General features: G+C 47.1%; 1 protein-coding gene across 2 annotated transcripts in view; it reads left to right on the forward strand.

The window, feature by feature from the left end:
- Nucleotides 1-6,121: 6,121 nt before the first annotated feature.
- Nucleotides 6,122-14,641, forward strand: part of GPC4 (glypican 4) — a 111,999-nt gene continuing 103,479 nt past the window's right edge. Inside the window, exon 1 of one of the 2 annotated variants that reach the window (XM_032780163.2) lies at nt 6,122-6,135. The gene's annotated coding sequence lies outside the window, so the exon portion shown is untranslated. Of the gene's footprint in view, nt 6,136-7,421; nt 7,508-14,641 lie in introns of those variants that run through there. The other variant, XM_032780164.2, reaches the window with a different exon arrangement.

Consider the following 14,641-nt stretch of genomic DNA (forward strand, 5'->3'; position numbering starts at 1 on the left):
GAAGGAAAAGGTGGTGGCACCTGCTATAAATAAACCACAGAAGACAAGGGGGAGGCTTAAACAAAGGATTGCACTTGAAGGGAGGAAAATGCAGAAATGACTTGTGGGTCTGCTTTTCCCAGTCGTTCCTGAGCTATGCAACAAATCTTAACTCATGCCATATAAACTGTTCCCCCCACACACCGTGTGCTCTTCTGTGAATTTGGATGGAGAATCAACGTTCCCAGCTGTAATTCCTATAGAGAGAGGCTGGGCAGGCTTTCCAGGGCACATAGAGCTACGGAGCACCACCTGGCCTCCTGTGCATCAGCTGGATGCGTCGGGAAGATCATACAGCCAAGAGACACAAGGCCACCCAGAATGGGGAGGAGGCCCTTGAGCCACTGCCGTGCGTGGCATAATCCCCTAACAAAATGGTGCTGCAAATGGCCATGGAGGTTCCTGCTGACTGAGTCAGCGTTATTTCCCGCTGCACGTTCTCTGAACCCTATCAAAGGGGGGCGCAGCCGCCCTCTTAGAACTAGTGAGGTGTGCTGCTAACGCTGGGGAGGAGCACTCTGGGCAACAGGGATCCATGGGGTTTCATCTGTTGTTTTTGCCAGCAGCCCTCACAAAGCTGGCTGTGTAGGGGAGCAGGGCGAGGAGCGGCCGGTTGTGAAGTGGCACTGGCTGACATTAGCTGGCAGAGGATCTGTTCAATCAGCTTCCTGCCTGCTGGGTGTAAGCACGACACACGTCAAAGCCATCTGCCACCATCATTTTGTGAGAGCTGCTGAGCACAGGAATGGAAATCTGGGAAAGTGAATACATTTTTGTACCTGCTAAAGAAGTGCATCCCTGGGTCTCTGCTGCATTGGGTCTGCAGACTAATGTGACTTGGTGGGGAGACGAGCCAGAGCATTTCCTAAAATGGACAGAGGGAGCCTGCATCCATGGCAGCAAACCAAGTTACCCTCATTCATTAACGTAAAATAAAAGATAATTTGGGCCCAGCAAGCTGGGTGTAACCAACATAACCGTGTAATCTTATTATTACAAGCCTCACCCAGCCTTGCTCTCTCCTGCTCTGATTCGTCATGCTCGCTTGTTGCATCTTGTCTCATTTTAGACTGCAAAACTTTTTTGGAAAAGGGGCTCTGCCTTCCTATGTGTTTGTACAGCACCTAGCGCAGCGGGCTTCAATCCTGAGCAGGTGGGTGTCCAAAGGAAATAATGAATAAGGGCCAGATAGTACACTCTTTACCCGACTGAGGAGTAGTTACCTGCATGATGCTTCTGCTCACCATGGGGCTAAAGGATTCACAATCTAACGCTCAGCACTGCAATAGAAATTAATTAGTTCAACACCTCCAGACCTTCTCATCCCCAAACACTGGGGCTAGTGATGGGACATACAAACCCCACACCAGTTAACTGTGGGTTAAGCAGGAGCCTGAGCAAATTAGGCTCTTGACTGGCACCTGGAGGGATGTTAGGCCTAGCTGATGATCAAACCCAAACTGTGGAGGAGCTGGAGTTTCATAAAGAAAGGAGCACAGAGTAGTAGGAGGAGGAAGATCAGGGAGAAGACTCAGGAGAAAGGTAGATCAGAGCTTCCTGTCTTGGGCTAAAGGCTGAGACACGCCTAGGAGGCTTGGAGCCAGAACTATGGGGAGGCTTGAGCCAGAGGGAATCCTGGCAGGCTGTGCTCTGAAATCAGAGCAAGAAAGAACCTTGAAATTTGAGGCTGAGCCAAGCAAAACACCCGGTGGAAGGAGGGTATGGGATGGATGCCTAAGTACATACTTGGCCCAACTGGTACTGTTGCTCTTCTGTTGGTTTGGTCCCTGCTGTAAACACACTGTCTATATTAGAAAATTGCTGCAGTTTCCCCATGAAAATGTCTCATGTAGATGCACAAATCTATTATCAATTTCAGCTTAATCTGATGCATTTCCCATGCAAACTATGGTATCAACAAGATTTTCACCAATTTAGGAGGATCTACATGAGGGGTGTGCACCAGTTCATCCAGATTAATTTTTAGCTAAACTGTTGCAACTTTCTAATATAGACACGGTCTTTGTTGCAGAACAGTAGGGACCATTGGCTTAGCGGTGGCAGCAGTGATTAGGCTTTTTAAATCCAGTGGAATCATTAAATGCAGGGGAGGGAGAGGAGAGGACATAAGCGGATGAGTGAGAAGACAGCAGGTTGTTGGGATGCAAGCCAGGATGGGAAAACGTGAATAGAAAGAGTGGTGGAGGAGGAACCTTGCTTCTCATCTTTTCACCAGCATTTCAGTGGGAAGAAAGGAAAAATTGCAGATCAGCCCACTCAGACAATGGACACTTGAAATGCCAAGTTGTGCAAAGTGCATGGCATCTGCTGGAAGAGGTTCCTTGAAGGTGCCATGTGAATGATGTCATCTTGTCTACACTTCCTGGCATCATAACTAAAGATAGGCTTGAGCCAGCAGATCTGGAGCTGAATCCAAACTTTCAAAAGGTCCAAGTGTGTCTTGGTCTGGGGTATCATCCTCTAATCATAGGACTGGAAGGGACCTCAAGAGATCATCTAGTCCAGTCCCCCTCATGACAGGTGCATTAGTAATCACTCTAATTAGTAAAGCAAGACTTAGAGCCTGATGTTTTTTATTTTTTTAATGTGCAGAGCATCCACAACTAACTGAAATCATTGGGAGCTGCTGGTACTCAGAATCTCTGACACTCAGGCCCTCCACATCCAGGATATGTTTCATAGAGCTGGTTGAGCAGTGGGAAGGTCTGGCTTGTGGACAAATGTTGAGGGGCTTTCCCCATATTAAAATCAGAAAATTTCAAGCTGAAAAAAAACCACCCTCACTATTCAGTTTTCAAAACCCAAACCCCAATTTTTGTGTCCTCTGCCCTTTTGACACTGAAAAAGGGAGGATTGGGTTGGGGAACAAGGAAATCCAGAACAGAAAGGTGGACATTTTGGGAGTTTGGGGAGTGTTTTCTTTAAGAACTCAGAAAATTTTCTAGGGGAAAAAAAAGACAAATTTCAGAAGAAAACAGTTTTGAATAAAAAATGTTGTTCAGCTTTATTGTTTCGCTTCTACCTTTGACATAGGAACTTGCTTCACTCCCCTGTTTTTCAGGTGGTTTCTTGTAATACTATGCCCCTCTCTCCTGGATTTAGGAAGCAGCAAATGGCAAACTGGCTCGGACCCTGCAAACTCTCACCCTCATTTTCTCTCTCACTTTGGGATAAAAAGTACACAGCTCCCTGCTGAGTTCTCTTTAAAATTTGCATTGTCTCTCCAAAGGAAGGCTGGAATGGTGAGGAGGTAGAGCTATGAAAAACAAGACTTGCTCATACTTTGCAAGGAGCAGATGCTAGAGGATTATACTCTTACAAGACTAACTTCAGGAGAATTTGTGGCCCAGTTTGTCAGCCCACACCTGAGAGAGCAACTTCCATGCAAATAAGGGTGAGATGCCCAACCATCTGCAATGCAGATTTCAACTGATTTAAAGGGAAGCCTGGGCTGAGTGAGGCGTTGGGGCCTGAGCGTCCAATGAGATCGCTTGAACCCCTGCACTGCTCATGGCAACCTCAAGGCCTTGGTGACTCTGTGAGGATTGGAGGATTTGCCCCAAATGTTTGAAGAAACTTCATTTGCACTCAAAATAAAACATTGCTTCCCTGGAGGGCTGGGGTGGAGTTGCTCAGGCCATTATCACACGCTAGCCAGCTGAAGAAGCTTTGTTCTTTACTAGGCGAACAGTGCAGCAGGTTCAGGGCAGATCAACGTACTTGGTCCATTCCAAACAGAATGCCAGGCCTTGGATGACAAAAGAAGGGGTCTCCTTACTCCTGTTATCCCAGTAGAAGCTGGTGGGGGTAGAAGGGCTTTCTGCTGCTTTGGCTTTAATTCCTAGTTTACAATAGTCCCTATTACACACAGTGCCCCACACACGTTTGTGGGATGTGCACTCTGTGCGCATGAAAAGCTTGGAGCTGAACAAGTATCTTGTTCCCATAGGGGGTCACTGATAGGGCAAAAAGGCAGTGCCTTTACTGTACGAGTGGCCCCAGGCAGGGAAATGAATAGAGGACTTCATCTTCCAGTTCTGACAGTCTCTTAACCTTTCACGGGCATTACATTGACCTAACAAAAGAGAACTTTTTTTTTTTGTTATTTTTGCTGTTGTTTTTCAGCCTGTGCGCGGTTTCCAGTGTAAAAAGATGTTAGAGCGAGAAGGACAGAGAAGAAGGGGCGGGAAGAAGAAAAGGAAATCCCTGATGTATGTGAGTTAGAGCCGCACTGTTATGTATGTTGTACAAAACACTATGCTTGTTTAACAAATGACACCCGTGAGCCATTGCATCTTAATGGGGCAGGAAATTCACTCCTGGTCATACTGAGATACGCAGCTTCCAACTGTACCGTGGGGTGAAGGAAGGTGTTACTTGCCTGACTGGAGATCTATCATTATGTAATGCAGCAGCACTAAGGCTGTATTTACACAGCCTGCAGTAACAAGCCTCCTAGCCGGGGCTGATAGGTTCAGTGAGCAAAGCCTGGATACGCTAGGCATCGTACAGACTTATAGTAAGGAACAGGCACTGCCCTGAAGCACCTGCCATCTAGATAAGATAAATAAAGGGTGGGAGGAAGGAAGGCACCTTATTGCCATTTTACAGATGAGACACTGAGGAGTTCAAAGGCTAAGTGACTTGCCCAAGGTCACACAGAAAGACCCTGGCAGAGCTGTGAACTGGATCCAGCACAAGCCTATGGCCTTGTACCCCTTTGTCTATATGTATTGTCATAAATATCATGTTGATGGAAATGTTTTGCACATATTGTACCTTTCACCAGAGGAATGCAAAATTTCTATGAGGCTGGGTATTATTGTAAGAGAATTGTTTTTTTGGTCCTTTTAGGATTTCTCTTCATTACTAGACTATTTTAGCCTTTGCTGTAACCAGAGTGTTACCTTTTGAACAACAGCAGCGTATAAAAGCTTTTTTTAGGTTAAGATCCTTATACTTCACATGATCTTTGCAGTAGCATGACGTGTTTTACGTTTCTTTTAGTAAATAAAAGCAAGCAGCAAATACAGGGATATAAACTGCCAGTGGTTAGGAGGAGAGCCGGGGAGTATCAAAGCAGAGGGGTGCTAATGTTCAGAGCCCACTTCTACCTCCCAGAGGAGGGTCCCTATCAATAAAGTCAGTTTTGATTAGTCCTGAACAAAAATTTTTCACCATGCAAGCATGCAACTGGGTGTACTGAGGCTCACCCATCTGGCAGTGCTCCTGGTCCAGCCTCTAAGCAGGGCTGAGCCAATTTATGGTTCGAGGTAGAAGACCAGCAGTTTCCACCTTAAACCTTGCGACTTTGCTTTGTTTTAGGGTGAGCTGGGAGTTCCCAGCTGGGTGTGAACCTCCCCCAGGCGTGAGGGAGCTTGGAGCCAGGGGGCTGGGCTAGCTCCATCTTGCCTAGAGCCAGGCCAGACCTGAGAAGGTCTGATCCAGATCCGGAGCTGCCGGGGGCTCGATCCAGGGGCTGGGCCCCAGCTGCAGGCTCCCCTGTGGATCTGCCCCTCCTCCAGCAATAAGGGATTTTGCTTTGGGTCTGGTCCTGCCCCCGCCTCAGGAGGGAGCCCCTGCAGAGCAGGGCCCGCTGCCCCCTCCCTTAGTCGGCCCCTTCTCTGCCCCCCGAGCTACTCCGGAGTCACGCCGCGGGCAGGCTCCTCTCCCGTAGGGAGCCGCCTTCCCCAGGCATGGGAGGGGCCGGCTCCGGCTCCGGCTCCGGCTCCGCCCCGCCAGGCGGGCGATCCCGGCTCCTGATTTTCCTGGGGGCCGGTCCCGGCCCTGCGCGCCCTCCCCTCTCCCCACCCCCTGCCGCCCGCCCGGCCCCAACTTCGCCCAGCCCGCGGCGCCGTCAGTGAGCCAGCGAGCCGGGCCCGGGCGCCCTCGTGGCCCCTCGCCGGCCCCCATGGCCCCGCGGAGCGCCTTGCCTGCCCCCGCTCCTGTGCACTTTCGCCGCCTGCGCTGCGCTGACTGCTGCTGGCCGCCGAGCCCAGATCGAAACTGTCCGAGTCAGCGGCTTCTACGTGGGGGCGCGGTTGAGGCCGGCGATGCGCAGCCACGAGATCAGCGGTGAGTGCGGGGGTGGCTTTGGTGGGCGCGGGCTGTTTGCGGAGGGGTTGCGATGGGACGGGGCTTGGTGGGGGCGCGGGCTGGTTTGCTGTGGGGTTGCGGGGGCGGGCGGGTTGGAGTGCGGGTTGCATGGACGGAGTTGGCGGCTGGGTGTTGCGTGCGGGGGTTGCGGGGGGGGCGCGGCTGGTTGCGGGCTGGGGGGCGTTGCAGGGGGCGGCAGGGCGTTTTGGGGTTGATGATGAGGCGGTGCGTGGTGGACGGGGTTTGCAGGGGGCGCGGCCTGGTTGCAGGGGGGGGTTGACGGGGGGCGCAGGGCTGGTTTTGCGCGGGGTTTGCGGGCAGGCGTGAGTTGGCGGGGGGTTGCAGGGGGGGGGCTGGTGTGGTGCGGGGGGTGCGGGGGGGCCTGGTGGTTTGGGCGGTTTGGAGGGCCGGGCTGGGTTGCGGCGGGGTTTGAGGCGAGGGGGTGGGGGTTTGCAGACGGGGGGCTTGGGGGCGCGGGCTGGTTTGTGGGGTTGCATGGGCGAGGATTGCGGGAGGTTGCATGGGACGGGGTTGGGGGGGAGTGGTGGTTTGGGCGTGGTGCAGGGGGGCGTGGGCTGGTTTGTGGGGGGGTTGCATGGGGCGCGGACGGGTTGCGGGGCTTGATGGGACGGGTTTGCAGGGGGGCGCAGGTGTGGTCGGGGTTGCGGGGGGCGCAGGGTGGTTTGGCGGGGGTTTGCAGGGGGCGCGGGTGAGTTTGCGGGGAGGGGGCTTGCGGGGCGCAGCGGTTTTTGCGGCGGGGGGGTTTGCAGGGGGGCGCAGGGCTGGTTTGCCGCGATACGCGTTGTGGGACCCGCAGGCTGGGGCAGGGGTCCGGTTGGGTGGCGTTCCCGTGGCTCCGGCTCTTTCCCTTTGTCAGCCCGGACTGGGATCCTCTGGGCTTGGGATTCCTCTGCCCTGGCTCAGGAGCGATCCCAGCCAGCCGCCGAGCGACGGGGGGAGGCTCCCGGGCAGACGTTGCCTCCCCCCCGCACCCTGCTCCTCCAGGAGAGCCGGGCAGGAAGAAAGTTCCCTGGGAATGTGCAGAGTCCCCCCTTCCCTTTTAAGTTTCACCATGTTCTTAAGTGGGGGGGGGGGGTGTTTTTGTCTAAGGGGCGTAATCAGGCCCCAGCTCTTTGCATTCAGGGAATACTCGGCGGTGGTAAATGAGTTTCTAGCTCTAAAATGTGTGGTTATAATTCCCTTCTGCAAAGGCAAGGAAACCCACGCCGGGGGGGGGAAGGGGGGAGAAGCAGGGCGCGGGGGGGGCTTCTCTGCCTGCAGAGTGGTTTGAAAGCTGAGTCAAAACCAGCCAGTGGAAAAAGCTTGAAGAATGTGGACAGAATTCAGGAAGGTATTTTGAAAGATTTTTCTCCTGACCTTCGGGTTAATTGCACATGCAATTACGGGCATTTGAAAAGATGGATTGCAGGAAATCTTAATCTTTGTTTGGAGATGGTCATGCAAATGAGGAAAGGCTAGTCCTGCTCACGTTTTTGCACTTGAGGTGTTTAGAGAGAACCTTTTTGCTGGCGGGTATTTGCGACAATTTTTTTTGCACAGGGATATTTTATGAGGAATTCCCAAATCTCCTCCCACCTTAGTGCATGATCTAAAGCAAATTGTGAGGATGAATTTAGGGATGGAATCCGCAATAACTGATGCCATGAAACCATGTGCACGCCACACTGGGTTTGGGTTCTTGACTCTGAAGGGCTGCAGAAAATCCTTAATCTTGGTTCTGACAGAGCAACAGGTTTAGGAAACATCTCAGGAGTTTTGAGAACTACACTTCCTTACAGTTAGTAAGAGCCTTTCCCGGTTAAAGCGGTGAGGATGGAGGAGAGAAAAGAAATGAAGAATTCCTGGAGTGGTTTCAGAAAGCAAATAATAGAGTGGAATTTTGTGCCTTCAGAAGGCTAAATTCCACCATTTTTACTTGCAGTCACAGTTTCCTCTACTTAATGAAGTTCTTTGGTGACTTGGACTAGCTGTCTATTTGTTGAATTGAGTCCAGTCCCCTGCCTTCACAGGGGCACTAAGTGCCATCCCTGACAGATTTTTCCCCCAGATCCCTAAGTGGCCCCCCTCAAGGATTGAACTCACAACCCTGGGTTTAGCAGGCTAGTGCTCAAACCACTGAACTGGCTGTCTGTTTATTAGACAACATGATGACTTTTTAAAATATGAGTGACCCAGGCCTCTCTTCCCCAAATTTTGTCACTTTGCTCTACCTTTGCAGTTACCAAATGATTTGTACATAACCGGTTAGGCACTGTTTGCCCTTAAACTGTCTTTCTTTTAGCAAACTCAGATAGATGCTGATGTTGCAACAATTTAGTACTAAGATGTGAAAAAATTACTTAGTCCTGAAGGCTGTTTTCAGCTCTTCCCTGGCAAAAGTGGAGTTAGCCAAGATTCACCCTGGAAGATAGCGAATGCATTTTTACCCTTGATGCATTTATGAACAGTGTTGTCTTTAAGTTTGTGTCTCATTGTCATACTTCAAAGAGGTGATTCTATAAGAGTTGCATGATGCCAACAGAGTGAATTTTGAATCCTTGACTATTATTCAAGAGAAAAATGTGAATTGTTGCTCAGCTGCTGGTGGTGGATGTATCTGTGATGTTTTGTCTAGGCAGGAGTCCTTAAAACAAATCAATATGCAAGAAATGGCTCTTTTGACTATATAGACTAAGATTTCAGTGACATCGTATGAAGTCAAACTGCCCCTTTTTTTTTTTTTTTTTGCAAAATGACATCTTGAGAAACAATTTTGCATATTGGTCCACAAATATTTGCCCATTGAAGGGACAGGAGCGTTATTAGTAGCCAGCAGTAGGAAATGGTAGTTAATGTGCTCACACCCAAAACATTTTATTCTTTTTGTTTCATCCTTCATCTCCCTCCCAGGGCTGCTGCTTTTATTTCCCCTTTTGAATGACCTACTGGACTGCATTCTCCTGAGGAACAAAGGAAGTGCTTTTTTAGCTGGAATCCTTGGGAGACCACCAAAGACTCCAACTCATGCGCTGCAATTTGGCACTACTCTCAACAATAACAAAAATGCATGACTGAATGGCTCAAAAATGTGGAGTGTTAGAGGCATTCATTTGAGTCTAGGACACTGTCACAACACAGACAGACCCAAGTAAATACCTTTAGACTGCTAATATAGAAGCAGGGGTAATCTTTACCATTGCTGTGCCCTCCAAATATGCATATATTATCCCCTTCACTGACACAAACTGAAATGATTTCAGTCAGTTGTACTTTTATGTTATCAGCGTCATGAGATGCATTTAGCATACAGCTGTTGGAATCAAATCATGGGTCTTTTTGCTTCTTCAAGAAATGTTTTAATGAGAAACACTCGAATGCTTTGAGCTAAAATACTCTGCTACCGCCCCACCCCCTGTGCTTTTTAAAATGGTTGTGTTGATTTAAGATCAGCACTTGGGTCAGTGTAACACTAAGGGTTTGCGCAGGCTTCCCAGAAGCCACTGTATCTTGAGGATTTGACCTCGTCTTCATTTCTGTATCATCATTAAGATGATTTGATGTGCTTTGGAGGGTGTCAGGAGTACATCATGCTGACAGGACTTCCATTTGAGATCCTAACGGGGCTGTCAGCTTGATCCTGTGCTTTTGAAATAAGACGTCAGAGAAATGTGATAATCACAAGAGATTATTTAACAAAAAGAGGGTCGCCTTGTTCAGCTTGCTCATCAAAAGTGTTAATTAGCTTATGTCCCTGTCCCCCCAGGGATAAATGAAATCATGGCATCAGGCCTTATTTGCAAAGCGACAAGTCTTGGAAACTTAGACTGTGGTTTAAGCCTATTTAGAAGAGGCAACTAAGAATCTTTTTTTTTAAAAAATAAATAAATAAAAAAAATTGAGTGGTCTGTAAATACTGTAGTGCCTTAAAGGGAAAGTTCACGTTAAAATCCAGTTAGTTTTAAAGTTAAAACTAGTTTTAGATACTATGCTTGCCTAATCTTCGTATTTAACCCCCCTCACCAATTTTCTCTCCCCTGTTGCTGTTTCAGTATCCCACATGAACAGGGGAAACTGAGGTTCCGATCTTGCAGTCAGAGCCACACAAACATATCTTTATATGACCCCTTGGAGCTCTATCCACTATCGTCATCACTGGGTCTCCATACTGGTTAAGCATCTGTCTGCGTGGATCTGATGTAGGATTGGGCCCAGGTGATAATTACATGGAAAATAGTGAATGTTATGCAAAGCGTTCTCATATTAATACAGTGGATAAAAATAGAGGTTGCAGTAATCTTAGATACTGCTTGTTACGTTTTCAGATGGGGGCAAGTTGTTTTAGTTTTTTGTAACTCTTTAAGAGTAAGTCACTTTGCCAAGTCCCTGATATTAATTTGCTTGCTTTAGAATGTGCAAGGTGCATATTTTCGTCCACTCATAAGTGTAGTGAGCAAAGGGAATTGAAAACGGCATATGCAAAATCTTGGCTACATGGCAAGAACCAAGTTTCAGCAGCACAGTAATTTTTATATATAAATCTTTTCACCTGTATCCCATTGGGGCGTTTATGCAAACTACTAAGAGTGTTGTCTGCCTGAATTTAACAACTCACTAAAACATGTACGTGGAGGAAGGGATTTAAAAGGGTGTGCTTCAGGGGGCAGTTGTGATGTTGTGGTGGCGGTGTACAAAACACAGAAATAGGGCAGTTTATTGCCACACTGAATTTTTATTATTGAAATCAGTTAGGTTATTTTTACCAGTTTGACAATCAGATTTTGCTGGATTCTTCAGTCACTTGTAAACTTCTTGCTGTAGTAGTATAGACAAAGCCTCTGAAGTGTTTCCTGAAAGTTGGGGCATGTGTGTGTTGGTGGGTTTTTGTTTTTTTTTTGTCGTGCCATCTCTACAGTCACAACAGCGAACTGCCGCCACTGGGAGCTATGGGGGGCTGTGCCTGCAGACAGTCAATGTCAGCAAAATGTCTCCTGGCCCGCAGATTACTCTGATGGGCTGCAGCTTGCCCACCACTGCATTAGGTAGATGGGTGCCTTGGAAGAAGGAAACAGAGATTGGATTATGAAGCTTGTCTAGGTTTGTTTTGGTGGTTTGATATTCTTCTCAGCTCATCTGGCTGAGTGCCTAATTTGCACTTTCAGCAATTGTTAAAATTAAGGATGAACAGTTAACAGTTATTAAATTAATATAATTCTGTCTAATTAAGCACATGAAACTCACATTCTTAATAGAAGTGCATATAAAATGATTCTCTAGCTTAGTGGGGGGGATAGCTCAGTGGTTTGAGCATTGGCCTGCTAAACCCAAGGTGGTGAGCTCAGTCCTTGAGGGGGCCACTTAGGGGTCTGGGGCAAAAATCAGTACTTGGTCCTGCTAGTGAAGGTAGGGGGCTGGACTCAGTGACCTTTCAGGGTCCCTTCTAGCTCTATGAGACAGGTATATCTCCATACCTGATGTATATATTATCACCATATTTATTTTCCATGGGTTAACTAGGTATGCATAACTCTTCTTTTTCTTCACTTCTTCTAACTAAAACAGTCAAATTCTGCCAGACAATTTTTTTAAAATATTTGCAGTATTTTATTTTCCACAATATTAATATTCACTGGCGATTGCCTGTTCATAGTCACCTAGGAGTCAGATCTAAAATTGGTTTAGACCAAGTTTAGAACCTAATTACAGTATCCATAAATGGCAGGTTATTATCTATGAACATGCTGTAATCTTTCTTGCTAATGTAAATGGTCATTTCCTCTCAGTAGGTAATATGAAGTATTACTTAGAACAGCTGTGCTGCTGACCAATTCATATTTGCTTAATGATCAGTAAAAGCTGTCTGATACATTTACCTGTAGAGTAGAATATATGAAACTTTTCTTTTTATGTTGAGTACCTCCTTCAGATGTAACAAAATGTGACATACAAATATTTATGGAGGCATTCTATAATTCCCTCTGCAGATGGCTTTGCTCTGTGGAATTGTATCAATGAGATTTTTAACAACCTATTCCAGATCCTACCTGTAGCCCCAACAGTGTTGTTGCTGTCTTGAAGCTTATGATAGAAGTAATATGTAACACATCTGTAAAAGCAGCAGAGAATCCTGTGGCACCTTATAGACTAACAGACGTTTGGAGCATGAGCTTTCGTGGGTGAATACCCACTTCGTCAGATGCACCCACGAAAACTCATGCTCCAAAACGTCTGTTAGTCTATAAGGTGCCACAGGATTCTTTGCTGCTTTTACAGATCCAGACTAAAACGGCTCCCTCTCTGACACTTGATATGTAACACATCTAGTCTGTTACTGGACATCGCAGGAATTGTGGGATTAGGAGTCTCCTTTTGATACTGACAGATTGTCAGTTTCTGAAACTTGTTTTTTACATATAAAATAATGGGTGGCTGGGAGAGAACCCAGGCTGTAATTCACTCGCGGCTCTACTGATGACACACGTCACAAGAGTGCAGTTTGAGTATACTGGGAATCGATGGGGTGCCCTGAGAGCCAGTGCAGCCCTGTGCTCAGCCTGCAGGCATGTGTTTATAATATGTACCTTTTCATATATTAAAAAAACCCTAAAATTCCCATACCTATCCTTAGCTTTGCCTTTTCCTTTCTATACTGCTACTAATGGCCACCACTGTATTTTCTGGTTGACAGAAAACTGCTAAAGGTGGTTCATTATGTAATGTTCAGTGTGAGAAATAGGAATGATGGATGCATGTTCTGAGGCTTATGGCGATGTCAGGTCTAGGGACACTCTGCACAAATCAGTTCTGGCTTGTATTTTGTTGGTGGTGCAGTCCGACAGTGATCCATTTCTGAAAATGTAAAGCCGTGGCCTGAAGGTTGTCAGGGATAGAATTCTTGTAACATGTCCCTGGGATGGGTTCTGAGTCTCATGCTCTAGGGACCTTCTCTCCCAGAAGCAGTCTGTGAATCCACAAGTGGGATTTCCCAGCCTCTGGCTGTAGTTTTTACCTCCTGTGATTATTACTAAACTGACTCTGGCAGGGATGCCACCTTTCCCGTACATGGCTCATAAAATGCTGTTGAAGTGCGATGCCTTTTTTTTTCTATTTGACCAAATGATATATATTTTTCTTTGTTTCCTGAAGAAAGGATACTTCGTTACGATTCTGTTCCCATAGCACGTTGCAAATCTCCAAGTTCAGACACTGAAAGTATCATTCAGTATTGAATCCGTGTGGTTCTAGATGATGCCATTGCTACTTTAAACTGGTTAGCTTGGCATCGCTTTAGAGTAAGGAGAGCTTCTTCTTGCTCCCAGAGTGAGTCACTGCTCATGGTTGGGGTGGGGGTGATCAGGCTTGTCCCAAGATGTGTGTTAGTGACTGTGATGGAAAATTTACTTTTTTGTTATAAGACGTTCTATTCCCTCTGCCCCATGTTGTCAGGTCAGGATGTAAAACTTTTCTGCCCTTCATCTTTTTAATTTTAGGAAGTCACTGATATAACATGACTAATTTCTCTGACTGTTGTTTGCACTGAACTGTACTTTCTCCATTTCAAGTTTTTGGAGCAGTGTTTTGTTAGACTGTAGCAGTGTGTGCCTTCGCAAACTGCAATGTTAAGCATGTGGTTCACAGGGACTGCTTGCAATGGTCTGGTCTGAGTGGGAGTATCATTTTCCTTGGCACGCACTTTGTAGAAAGTACTGTTTCTTGTGCCAGAATAAGCAGTTATTACATTCCATGCAATTTATAGTCAAATTATTATCTATTGTTAAAAAAAAAAATTGCCTGAAATGATCAGATGTGTCCTTAGATATGTAACCTTGGTTAAGACTGAATGACTGTGTGCATGAGGCCTCATCTACACAAACAGTGTTTTTTAATATTGTGTTGTAATTTCCGGGAGACTTTTCTGTGGCTTTCATATGTCGAGAGGCATTTTTATTTTCCACTGAAAGTGAACTAGAACAAGACTAGGGCAGTGGCTAAGCACCAGGCATATTACTGCAGAGGCAGGTTTGCAAGCAGCCTTGGGGTTCCGCTTGCATGCGCCATTGGAAGGAAGGGGTGCTTCTTGAGCAGTGGAGGACAGAAGTAGTACTTTCCATTGAAATTTAAGACCCACAGTGGCTGCACGTGAAATGGCTTTGCATTTTTGGTGGCTTATCCGTTCTAACTGAAGAGGGAAATGAAGTCAACACAAGACTGGCCTGGTCTACGCTACGCGTTTAAACCAATTTTAGCAGCGTTAAACCGATTTAATGCTGTACCCGTCCACACTACAACGCTCTTTATATCAATAGAAAGGGCTCTTTAAATCGGTTTCTGTACTCCTCCCCAACGAGAAGAGTTGCACTAAAATCGGTATTACCATATCGGGTTAGGGTTAGTGTGGCCGGAAATCGATGGTATTGGCCTCCGGGCGGTATCCCACAGTGCACCACTGTGACCACTCTGGACAGCAATCTGAACTCGGATGCTGTGG

This window comes from Chelonoidis abingdonii, chromosome 8, assembly GCF_003597395.2.
Source record: "Chelonoidis abingdonii isolate Lonesome George chromosome 8, CheloAbing_2.0, whole genome shotgun sequence".
Taxonomy (NCBI): Eukaryota; Metazoa; Chordata; order Testudines; family Testudinidae; genus Chelonoidis; species Chelonoidis abingdonii.